The sequence below is a fragment of the Schistocerca gregaria genome, chromosome X (assembly GCF_023897955.1).
Source record: "Schistocerca gregaria isolate iqSchGreg1 chromosome X, iqSchGreg1.2, whole genome shotgun sequence".
NCBI lineage: Eukaryota > Metazoa > Arthropoda > Insecta > Orthoptera > Acrididae > Schistocerca > Schistocerca gregaria.
In genome coordinates this window covers 106,595,631-106,608,225 of record NC_064931.1, presented here as the reverse complement: position 1 = coordinate 106,608,225, position 12,595 = coordinate 106,595,631, and the positions used below count along the sequence as shown (strand labels likewise).

The window sequence follows — 12,595 nt, the reverse complement described above, 5'->3', positions numbered from 1 at the left end:
TAAATGTCCATATCAATATTAGAAGTTTTTTGTGAAGGTACTTGTCTGGGTTGCGAAACGTGGACTGTAAGCACTCCAGACAAGAAAATAATAGAAACTTTTGAAATGTGGTGCTGTAAAAGAGTACTGAAGATCAGATGGGTAGATACAATCATTAATGATGAGATACGGAATCGAACGGGGGAAAAAAGAAATTAATGGCACAACTCGACTAAAAGGAGGGCTCGATTGACAGGAAGCGTCCTGAGACGTCGAGGGTTGTGAAGTATGGTAATTGAGGGAAGATTAGGGAGTGAAAAATTGTAGAGGGTGACCTAGACTTGAATACAGTAAGCAGGTGCAAAGGGATGTAGGTTAAAATAGTTTAGATGAAGAGGCTTGCAGGCTAGAATAGCATGGAGAGCTGCCTCAGACCAGTCTTCGGACTGAAGACCGCGAGAACAACAACACATGAAAAATGTTACGGCAGCCCTACGTGAATTTCTTGTAGGAGTTCCAGAAACGTGCTTCAGGTACGAAATCTACTCACTGGAAGAACGTCAGACAAACTGCATGTACGTAGCATTGGGCTGTATCGAAAAATAGCTGAAATTTTTCACTGACTTTCGTGACAAAAATTAAACACCTTCAGCCATCCTTATGGTTTTATTTTATTTTGTCGTTACCAGGTACAGGTTGATACGATCCCCATGCATAACCCATCGTATCAACCTGTACCGCATCAAAACAGCCTGAAGATGACGCAATGAAGCGTCGAAACTGGTAGCGACAAAATAAAATAAAACCATAAGGACGGCTGTAGGTGTTTTTATTTTTTGTCACGATAGTAAACGGCCGTCGTCCCAGAGACGTCATGCTAAAAGGATGGACATACAAAAGCTTTTCACTGACTTGTCGAGGTTGCACCATGCTCTAATATAACCAGGGGAAGTACCTCCAACTTTGCGAAACCTGCTGTTAGATTATCCAGTATACCGTCCCTGCACAAGTAACGAATAGAGAAGAATTCTTATATCTCTCTTTCCTCGAACTTTGAAGCGGTCCTTTAACCTTTGTGTTGTAAATAATGCATGGCGCTTAACAGCTTGAGAGAAATCTTCCAGCTGTGCGCAGTTTGTTTTGCTGCAACGAGCGATGTCAATAGGGCAGCACCCAAGGATCGCGAGACTTCGTTCTAGATCTGTCACAGGCTTTAAAAATATCATAATGAGTGAACCTGCGTCACTTATTATGCGAACTGTATTAAAGTAGGTTCCTTTCGCCGGCTTCAACAAGTATTACAGTACCGGGTGTCACGTTCACACATTTGGCAAATTCCTGTTTGAGCAAAGATCAGCAAGATAGCTGGCGAAAAACCAGTAACTCAGAAGCAACATTGAAAAATGAGTGGTAATTATAGCTTTTACCTGTCCATAGACTGTAAATAAACGTTCGTGAATGCTATGTGCAGGGATCTGTGCGAGGAACACGCACGTCTTTATATGGATCGTTAGACCCTTTTTTGACTCCACTTTCACTACTTCTCCTGTTAACAACGGAGCGTTGATGACAGGTGTACCTTTAATCTCTTCCCGAGTGGCTTTGGATAAGACGCAGGTTAAGGTGGAATTCGTTTCACAGTCATATGGCTAAGACAGAGGAGGAGATGGGGTAAGGTGTAGTGTCATGCTAAGGTACGGCCAAGATGCTGGACGTATCCGACCTGATACTGCAGCTATTGAAGGAAATGTTGAGGACACCAGTGACTAAGTAAACGATGAAGAAAACAGAACGTGTGATAGCCACCTGGCTTATCCAGTCGCCTCCACCATAGCAGGGCAGAGAAAGGACTGACATACTCAAACAAGCGAATGTTACCCAATCTTGTGTAAGCCCTCATAGCTACCTTGAGAGGCCCTGACTTTCAACTAGTTGTGCTGTGTTGAACTACGTCACAGTACCAAAGATTCGGTAGGGCTCAAGACTCGCTATTTTTTCCATTTGTGGTAGAAATATTGTTGTAATTTTTTTAATTGCATCTAGGAAATTAAGAGACATTTCCTGCCTGCAGCTACAGTTTGTTTTTCCCAGTGTAGTTCTTCATCCAAGACTATAAAGGGAGCTTCCACTGTTTTCGTTAGGGTAAATAGATACCGCCGAGTAGTATTGAAGGAACTGTTTAGCGAAAATATCCGCTAATCAGGATTAGTTGTGATATTAGAAAGACCTGTGTCTTCTAAAAGCTTATTGTAAAACCTAGGTTTCGTGCCCATCGTGATATTGAACAAAGGTCATCATTCATATCTGATACGGCAGCAGTTATGTTATTTACTGAGGTTGCACGCAATATTTCTGTGTCAGTTACGTTTATAAAGCCGTAACACAGCCAAGCTATTCTACAATAAAACGTTTACCACGCTGTGAAGTGTAACTGGTTACTTGCATTACTTTTGTTCTTGGAAGAACTCATTCTCTTGACAATACATTATTGTTTGTTTCAGAAGTAGTTAATACATTCCATTCTCATTTTCTGGCCATTGCTTTTCCAAACTTAGTTATACGTATGTCAAAAGTTCCATTCTTCTCAGTCTCTGCAGCAGGACTTCAAAACTAATAGAAAAACATTCCCTTCTGCTGCACATAAGAAGAATAAGGAGATATTGTCAAAACAGAGACAAAAGCAATGCATTATTAATGAAGTGAGTCCTGAGCTAGATGGCCAAAACCCCTTTACCATCCTTCCCACAGCGTGTAATACGAGAGATATGGGAAAATTTCTTTCTCAGGCAGTGAATCACCAATGTTTTTAAGCTCAAAATGCACTTACTTCTTACGTAGTGCACATTTTGGTTATACGCTATGTCAAATGCATTTCAAATGAATAAATTCCAGCGGTTAACTGCGATTCTGCAATGTCTCCAAAACATTTATCTACGACTATCATAACTTGTACTGTAAAGGCAAGACGTATTCCAGTGTCAATTTTCTTTACATGTGATGTCATTGGCCTTGTAATCGAATACTATCTGGTTCTTCTTCTTTGTCATGAGCATTATCTAGAATTTAAAGAGTACATCGTGTGGAAATACAGAGTGCTTAGTTTTGCATTGCTTTGCAACCATCCAGCAAGATGGATGTCTAGAGCACCATCGTCAGTGGACTATATGGCACGACTGCAGGCTAAGGCTGAAAAATGCTGTATATATAGTGAGAACATGACACTTGAGACATAACCAGTGTAACATCAGTTTTGTTAAGCATTCACCGTCCATTATAACGTTCAAAATTCTTTCAGATATACTTTTGAGACAACTCCATATGATTATATTTTCGTTAATTTTTTACTCTGCCGAACGCACTTCGGAAAGGAAGGATGACGAAATTTACCTGTTCACCTGTATCTACTATTTTCAAAATATTATGTGTGAGAGAAGCCTAATTATGTTTCACAGAAACAGTTTTTTCCTGGAATAATGGTAATTCTTTGAGAGAGACCTCTTTTCCACCAAGGTAATCATAATGTTCGAGTTCAGAATATTCTCCAGGACGCTCCAGTAGGCGAACACAGTGATTTTGTTGTATATTTTTGTGTATTTGTTCTTTAATCTTTAAACCGGAATGGCCTGCACTCATTTCCAATCGCATGAGACTATTTGCAATGTGAGACACTGTGGGAAAAAAGGTATTGGATGCCTGCAAATCTGTGAATATGTGTGGACTTGCTTCCAAGGAGAGCAGGGAATAAAAGATTAATCTCTATGCGACTAAAATAGCTTTACTGTGAAATAAAAATAAACCAGTTAATAAAACGAAGGCAGTCTATTGGAAAATGCACTCCTGTAGAATCAATGTCTGCGGCTGTACAATATTCAATTCTGTATTGTTTTTCGTTGCGAATTGTAACATCCTTAGATGTTCATTGGCATTCTGTATGGTAATCGAGATAACGCTACTCAAAACTGTCCAACTGTTCAAAAGTGACCCTCCTGAGGTCTTCCACTGTGGAAGGAGGGTTCCTGCAGCGATGAACTGCACATTTCAACTGGTCCCCAGCATGTGGTTGAGTTTATGTCAACTGATACCTCACGGCACTCAATTCAGTTGATTTCCGCTTCCTGGCGCAGTGTGTTTCCTCACACCTTCCTGAAAAACTAATACATCGCTGAATGTTAACTGTGGGGCTGATCAGTAGAGAATCCTATTCCAATGCTGCATGGCGCTCGAATTATCATCTATAGCGACGACAGGCGTCCGACAAACGTATATGGTGCAGGCCTGAAACTAGACACTCATCTGCCTGCCGAACCTGTAGAACTGCATGCGTGACAAGCGTACTGCCACCTGCCAACCTCTACTATCATCAGGTGTTATACGAGTCCTACAATTACGGGAGAGAATCCGACGCCATTGATCGTGGTTCCTTTCCAGGCATTCAACTGTCCACCTTCCTTGCATAGAACAGTGCTGTATTTTTCTTTGTGTTGGACGCGTAGAGGACAAATTGATCATTTGGAGACGATTTTGAGCTGTATGAGTCGACATAACCACGCCAGTTACCTGCAGACTGTCGAAGAGCAATTTTATTGCTTTCTTTTTGGGGTACCTAATTGATAGTTTGTGGTCGTCAGCTGGTTTTGTTGACGGTGGACAACTTCTACAAGGCAAGTCTTAAACACTTGATGTCTCACGATAGCGGGTGAGTGTTTTAATGGCGTCGCTGCCGTGTATGCTTATTCGGCGAGCAACTCCCTGTGCCATCAAAGCATCATGTCGTAAAGTCAAAACGCGAGCACGGTTAAAGCAGTTTATATGAGATCTCACGATTCTTAACTGTTCAAAACCAAGCTAAGTCCTTATAAACCATCAGCAACTTTGACAGAATTTTTTTTTTATATACACCGTGTAAAATAAGGGATTGTATAACGGCGCGGTATTACAGTTGGTCCATTTAAAGGAAACACATACGACTACATTAAAAAATTGTATAAACTAATATATTCGGCACACCATCAGATTTACTAACAGTTTAATAAGGCGATTCGATACAGCTGTCAGGAATTTGAAGAACTGCATGTCTGCAATCAGCTGTATAAGTTTATTATTCATTATCTACCGTTTCGGTCGTAGCGACCATTTTCACACGAAAGATTGGTTGGTTGGGTGATTTGATGGAGGGGACCAAACAGTGAGGTCATCGGTCCCATAGGATTAGGGAAGGATGGGGAATGAAGTTGGCCGTGCCCTTTCACAGGAACTATCCCGGCATTTACCTGAACTGATTTAGGGAAATCATAGAAAACCTGAATCAGGATGGCCGGACGCACGTTTGAACCGTCGTCCTCCTGAATGCCAGTCCAGTGTGCTGTAGAGCAGATGGATATTCAGTTCAACTTTCCATTGGATAAACGGAAAGCAGACCTCACAAGTCCATAGCAGTCCACCCACCCCAACGCCGCTCCACACCGAACCCAGGGTTGTGCTGTCGCCCCAGTGGACCCCCACGGGAACGTCTCATATCAGACGAGTGTAGCCCCAAATGGTTGCGTGGTAGAGTAAATTATGATGTACTCGCACGTGGAAACGGTGTTTACGCAGCAGTCGCCGACATACAATATGTGATCAAAAGTATCAGGACACCTGGTTGAAAATGCCTTACAAGTTCGCTGCGCCCTCCCTCGGTAATGCTGGAATTCAATATGGTGCTGATTACAGCTTCCACTCTCACAGGCATACGTTCAATCAGGTGCTGGAAGGTTTCTTGGGTAGCCCATTCTTCACGGAGTGCTGCACTGAGTAGAGGTATCGATGTCGGTCGGTGAGGCCTGGCGCGAAGTCGGTTCAAATGTCTGTAAGCACTATGGGGCTTAACATCTGAGGTCATCAGTCCTCTAGACTTAGAACTACTTAAACCTGACTAACCTAAGGACATCACATACATCCATGCCTGAGGCAGGATTCGAACCTGCGATCGTAGCAGCAGCGCGGTTGAAGCGCCTAGAACCGCTCGGTCACAGCGGGCAGCCACAAAGTCGGCGTTCCAAAACATCCCAAAGGTGTTCTATAGGATTCAGGTCAGGACTCTGTGCAGGCTAGTCCATTACTGGGGTGTTATTGTCGTGTTACCACTCCGCCACAGGCCGTACATTATGAACAGGTGCTCGATCGTGTTGAAAGATGCAATCGCTATCCCCGAATTGCTTTTCAAAAGTGGGAAGCAAGAAAGTGCTTAAAAATTCAATGTAGGCCTGTACAGTGATAGCGCCACGCAAAACAACAAGGGATGCAAGCCCCCTCCATGAAAAACACCATAACACTACCGCCTCCGAATTTTCATGTTGGCACTACACACGCCGGCAGATGACGGTAACCGGGCATTCGCCACACCCACATCCTGCCATTGGATCGCCACATTGTGTACCGTGATTCGTCACTCCACTCAACGTTTATCCACTATTCAATCGTCCAATGTTTACACTCCTTGCTCCAAGCGAGGCGTCGTTTGGCTTTTACCGGCGTGATGAGTGGCTTACGAGCAGCTGCTCGTCCATGAAATCCAAGTATTCTCACCTCCAGCCTAACTGTCATAGCCATTGCAGTGGATGTCTGTACATTGTGGAATTCATGTGCAAAGGTCTGGATAGATGTCTTCCTATTACACATTACGACACTCTTCAACTGTCGGCGGTCTCTGTCAGTCAACAGACGAGGTCGGCCTGTACACTTTTGTGCTGTACGTGTCCCTTCACGTTTCCACTTCACTATCACATCGGAAACGGTGGACCTAGGGATGTTTAGGAGTGTGTAAATCTCGTGTACAGACGTGTGACACAAGTGTCACCCAGTCACCTGACCACATTCGAAGTACGTGAGTTCCCCTGAGCGCCTCATTCTGCTTTCTCACGATGTCTAATGACTACTAAGGTCGCTAATATGGAGTATCTGGAAGTAGGTGGCAGCATATTGCACTTAATATGAAAAACGTATATTTTTGGGGGTGACCGGATACTTTCGATCTCACAGTCTACTTTGCGTCAACGTTAATGAAAATTGGGTTTTATTCAGGGGTATGCATGAAAGTGACCAAAGTGACAGCACATAGAACCGCATTGTTACGTCAAATGATAACGTTTTTTTTCTTTTAAGTGGTCAACTCTAAACGGATCGTATCCTGGAAATCAGCATGCAGACCGTGTGTCTAAATAAATTCTCTATGCAAAAATATTAAGCTTTAGCAACATACCGTCCCTCGCAGAGCAGTAACATATGCACGTTTTCGAAAAACAGAACGAAAATGTCTCGGTTTATGTCTACGGCAATCAACATTCTGATTGTGAAAGAATGGTCATCGAAGACAAGAGAGGAGACAAAGAGTTCTGTGTTGTACTGCTGAATAATTGAAACCACCATTGTTTGAAACATGTAAATCTGTTAATACAGTTATGTGTCATTTCTATTAGATGTCGAGACTTCCAGTTAGTTGTGTTACCGATCATCAGCATTCTATTGCAGTGTGGGAATGCTGCCTGTGCTATTTCCCTTCCCAGGAAATCAGATACGCATTTAGTTGCCTGTGGACAGTTTAAACCAGTCAACAATTTCAAGCTGAAAGCCGAGAAAAATTTCATGAAATTCGACTATTATAACAAACAAATTACTATTTACCATTCCTGCATACATCGAATTCTCACTGCAACCGGGTGCTAGTAGGGAAATTCATGCACAAAAACCATGAAGTATAGATTTCTATGCGGACTGCAGTTAGAGTAACTAAAATTCAGAATCTCAGCTGTACCGAAGTGCAGATTTCTCGGAAAGGTTTACCAAACGTCTGTATCAGATTGCTGAGCATATAAAAAATTGCTTCTTGTAAAACAAGCAGATGACTGTTAGTGCGGCGGACCAAGAGTCGTTTCGAACAGAAAAAAATTGTCACATCTACAACGATTCTTTCAAGCAAACAGATATGAAACAGAACTAATAGTCATTTTACAGGCAGATTTCGTGGAGCTACACATGAAAGCGGTAATTTAAATTACAGACATAATTTTACGGTGTCAGTTGTGTTTCACAAACTAATAAATTATGGTATGTACTTTATAATCAAGAACATCTGCGAACGAATGGGCTTAACAGCTTAAATAAATCCGTTTCCTGTGTCTGTGAGTGCAGAGAACATAAAAATATACAAAGCATTCACTAAATCTACTGTAGTGGCATACCATAGTGACATAAAATTTCGGTCTATAGATTCCTTCAACTTTATAGCGTGCTCTCTGAAAAATGTCTCTAATATTTAAAAGCCCAAAAATTTAAAAATAACAAGAGAGTATTTCCCCAACAGTGAACAGTTTAATTTAATCACCAAGAAAGGCTTCTTTCTTTACGAGCCTGTAACTGACGAATCCGTTTTGGTGGAGGAACAGAACAGTTGTCACCGATTAAAGGGTTGAATAGCCTTTCTGACAGCTGAAACAACAATCGAACTACAGTACTACCAAATAGCATGGAAAGTGTGCAGCTTAATTGAATGCAAGACATTAGAAGTTAAGTCCAACTTATATTTGAAAACTGACTTTTAGATTTTGGCCAATGTGTCTGAAAAGTGCCGCACACTATCTCTAAAACCAAAATAACTAGATCCAGCCTGTCATGTGAACTCATCTGCCTTGCCACTGGCAGCATTACTGAGAACCACAAAAGTAAATTTGCAACTTATTACCGACATTAATCAATTGCAGTTTGATGAGCGTGGCGCCAGAGGTGGCATTGTTCACTGCTCTCATAGATATGCAGTTGCAAACCAGGCTCATATCTAGTTATTATGAAAATTAGGACGAGTCTTACATTATATGTCTCGGTATGAATAACCTCTACAGTTTCTTAATCAGGCAACAGCTTCCTGTCTCCGATTTTGCTTGGTTTAGCTCAGAAGCATTGTAAGCTTTTGATGCGAGAAACATTCCAGATTATTACGATGTGGGGTATATTTTGGAAGTAAATCTTGAATATTCTGGAAATATTCAAAATCTTCATCGTGATCTATCGTTGTGCTTGAAAAATGGCACCACCAACTAGCTCCATCAGTGGTAAGCCTAGAGCTCCAAGAAAATTAATTTCTACTTTGAAGGATAAGAAAAATTACGTGATTCGGTGTATAAATTTAAAGCAGTGCCTGAGGAATAACGTTATTGTACGCTAAATTCATACCATCAATCAGTCTAGATGAAACCGTATATAGATATTAATCCTGAGAAAAGCATGAATGCAAAGACCGATTTCGAAAAAAAGTTCTTCAAACTTGCTTTGTTTTGAGCAAAACTACGCAAAATGTGCGAAAAATGAGTGATGTGAAACAAGTAACGAATTGGGAAGCTAGATACGAAGTTTCTGCACTGATTAAAAACTCAAATTTCAAGCTCAGCATTGCATTTAACGGAAATTTAGCTGCAGTTAAATTAAGTAGACTTAACATTGTTACGACAAACCTATAGCTGTAGGAATGTGTATGTCACTGTTTTAGATTTTCATTGTGGCTACATAATGAAGAAATATGATCCAAAAAAATGTTAAAATGTGTTATACAGACGCAAATAATCTAATATATCATATAAGCACATAAAATTTATGCCGTTATTGAATGATGTGTATAGGCGGTTTGTCACTTTAGGTTACCCTAACGATAACATTTATAACACCACATGTGTCAACAAAAAGAAAGTGGATGTAATGAAAGATGAATTGTCAGGTGAAATTATTACTGAACGCATAGAACTGAGAGCAAAAATATACACTCTTTAAACTGAGACAACACGTAATGCGGCAAAAGAACTAAGCACTGGTAATTACCGGCAATGTTTCTTAAATGATACTGAAAAATCACCTGCAGATTAAATAATTCAACCACAGCTGCACACAGTTTTGACTATAAAGCAAAGCAAATTAGCACTTTTGTCAAAAGACAAGCATTTCATAATGACGATGGCGTGAGTTCAATTGTGTGAGGTCACTACCACCTGAAGACTGATGGTTCATTTTATTGTAAATACCTGAAAATGTATATAACGTGAATACGTGAGTCGTAAATAACGTAAATTGCAGCGTGTGACTTGAGTTGAATTATACTGATGAAATTTACTGACCCACTGTAATTTCTCATATAGCGTAATAACATTGTAAGTAATAATGTAAATACCTGTAAAAACCTAAAAAATGTAAATATCTGTAAATAATGCAAATACCTAAAATACGACCTTTTTACAAACAGCAGTGACCTGTGCTCTTTTCCAGTTACATGAGAATGTTCGCTGCGCAAGCGATTCTGCATTAATGTGAGCGAAAGGAACTAATTCTGCAGCGTATTCCATGTGGAATTTTACTGGTATTCACTCAGGTCCTGGGGTCTTGTTCGATTAAGTCTCTCTTTTGAGAGCCTGTGCGACGGTCAGATACTGGTACGAATGTATCTTCATGCGTGAACACATTTTTAGATGTGAAATTTAAAATTTCTGCTTTCTGTCTTCTGCCTCCAGCTTCAACACCAAAGATGCAGCCTCGTGACACTATAACAGTAGCAAAACCAAGTTAATTACATAGCTTTTTTAATCCTGACTGAAACTGTGATTACTCTGTAACTGTAACGTAATCATGCTTAACATACCTAGGGCGCTTCAATTAAGCGTTTTTCTTATTTAGTGAAATATATGTCAGTCACAAGAGTGAAATTCCATATATCCCTCGGGCTTTCTACTACGGTTTCACTTCCTATCGCTTCATGAGATGTTTAAATGATTATTTATCTTGCTGTGTCCGCTGTGTCGTGTACTACATAGTAGAGCTGTTAATAAAATATCGATATACCGATATTTTTCCAAAACAATATCGATATATGTCGGTGATATTTCTTTCAACGATATATCGCTAACGAAATGAAAATGTCGAGTACCGATATTTTTATTTTGTTTTATATTTTTTCGCAATTTTCGGTAAATATTTGAAATTGTTCTTTTGAAATTGTAGAAGAACATAATTTTACTTTAACTGTCTGAAAGAGTCGTACTACTTTTTGAGCTTTCATCACGTTCAGTCTTTCTCTTTTAATGTGTGAAGCAAGTATAGGTGGCGCAAAGAAGTCCGGTTGCACTGGGGATTGGTGGTGAGACTGGAATAAGATTTCCAACGTGAAAAAACAGCTGACTAGTTGCGTTAGAAAACAATTTTTAACGCAACTAATGTGCTATTTCTTCAAATCGGCATTCTTCAAAACAGTTGCTCAAAATGAGGAACAAAAATATAAATGACAAGACTAGTCTTCGCGGTGGGCGGAGTTGTGTGATGGGAAATGCTGACGTAATCGGTGCTCCGCGCTGCCAACAGAAACAGCAACGATTAATTTCACAACACAATTTTGACAGAAATGAAAAAAAAATATGCCTCGGACCTTTGGAGGTGACGGAGTCCCACCTCTAACTGACAAACCAGGGACTCCTAAGATACGACTTGGCAAACAAAAGGTAATGAGATGGGGAGCTATTAATATCAATGGGGGCTACTCAGGGAAGAAGGTAGAATTGGCAGAGGCTGCAAGTAAGATGGGGCTGGACGTTTTAGCTGTTAGTGACATTCGGGTAAGGGGTGAGAAGGAAGAGGAAGTGGGAGAATACAAGGTCTACCTGTCAGGAGTCAAAGCAGGAATAGCACAGTGGGGTGTAGGGCTTTACATCAGGAAAGAAATGGAACCCAGCGTAGTTGCAATAAGGTATGTAAACGAACGACTGATGTGGATAGATTTGACAGTGTCTAGCAAGAAAATTAGGATTGTGTCAGTATATTCGCATTGTGAAGGGACAGATCAAGATAGGAGGGATAGTTTTTATGAGGTACTCAGAGATGTAGTTGTTAGAGTAAAGGACAAGGACAATGTTCTGCTCATGGGGGATTTTAATGCCAGGATTGGAAATCGAACAGAAGGGTATGAAAAGGTTATGGGTAAATTTAGGGAGGATATGGAGGCCAACAGGAACGGGTAACAACTCCTGGATTTCTGTACCATTATGGGCTTAGTAATCACAAACTCCTTTTTTAAACATAAGAACATTCACCGGTATACTTGGGAAGGCAGGGGAACCAGATCTGCCATTGACTATATAATAACAGATCAGGAATTCAGGAATGCTGTGAGGGACACAAGTGTATTCAGGGGATTCCTTGATGACACTGATCATTATTTAATCTGCAGTGAAATTGGGATTGTGAGACCGAAAGTGCAGGAGGTCAGGTCCATACGTAGGAAGATAAGAGTGGAGAAACTTCAGGATAAGGAAATCAGGCACAAGTACATGACAGCGATCGCGTAAAGGTACCAGTTAGTTGAATGTAGTCAATTACAGTCATTGGAAAAGGAATGGACAAGGTACAGGGACACAGTACTAGAAGTGGCTAAAGAATGTCTTGGAACAGTAGTGTGTGAAAGTAGAATGAAGCAAACAGCTTGGTGGAATGACACAGTCAAGGACGCCTGTAAAAGGAAAAAGAAGGCGTATCAAAAATGACTTCATACTAGAACTCAGGTAGACAGAGAAAGTTGTGTTGAAGAAAGAAACAAAGCCAAACAGATAAT

The 12,595-nt window shown here is 40.7% G+C and overlaps 1 long non-coding RNA gene across 1 annotated transcript in view; it reads left to right on the top strand.

The window, feature by feature from the left end:
• The first annotated feature begins 1,277 nt into the window (after positions 1 to 1,277).
• The window catches only part of LOC126299564 (uncharacterized), a 76,552-nt gene continuing 65,234 nt past the window's right edge, over positions 1,278 to 12,595 (top strand). Inside the window, exon 1 of the long non-coding RNA XR_007552827.1 lies at positions 1,278 to 1,389. This is a non-coding gene — a long non-coding RNA (uncharacterized LOC126299564). The remainder of the gene's footprint in view (positions 1,390 to 12,595) is intronic.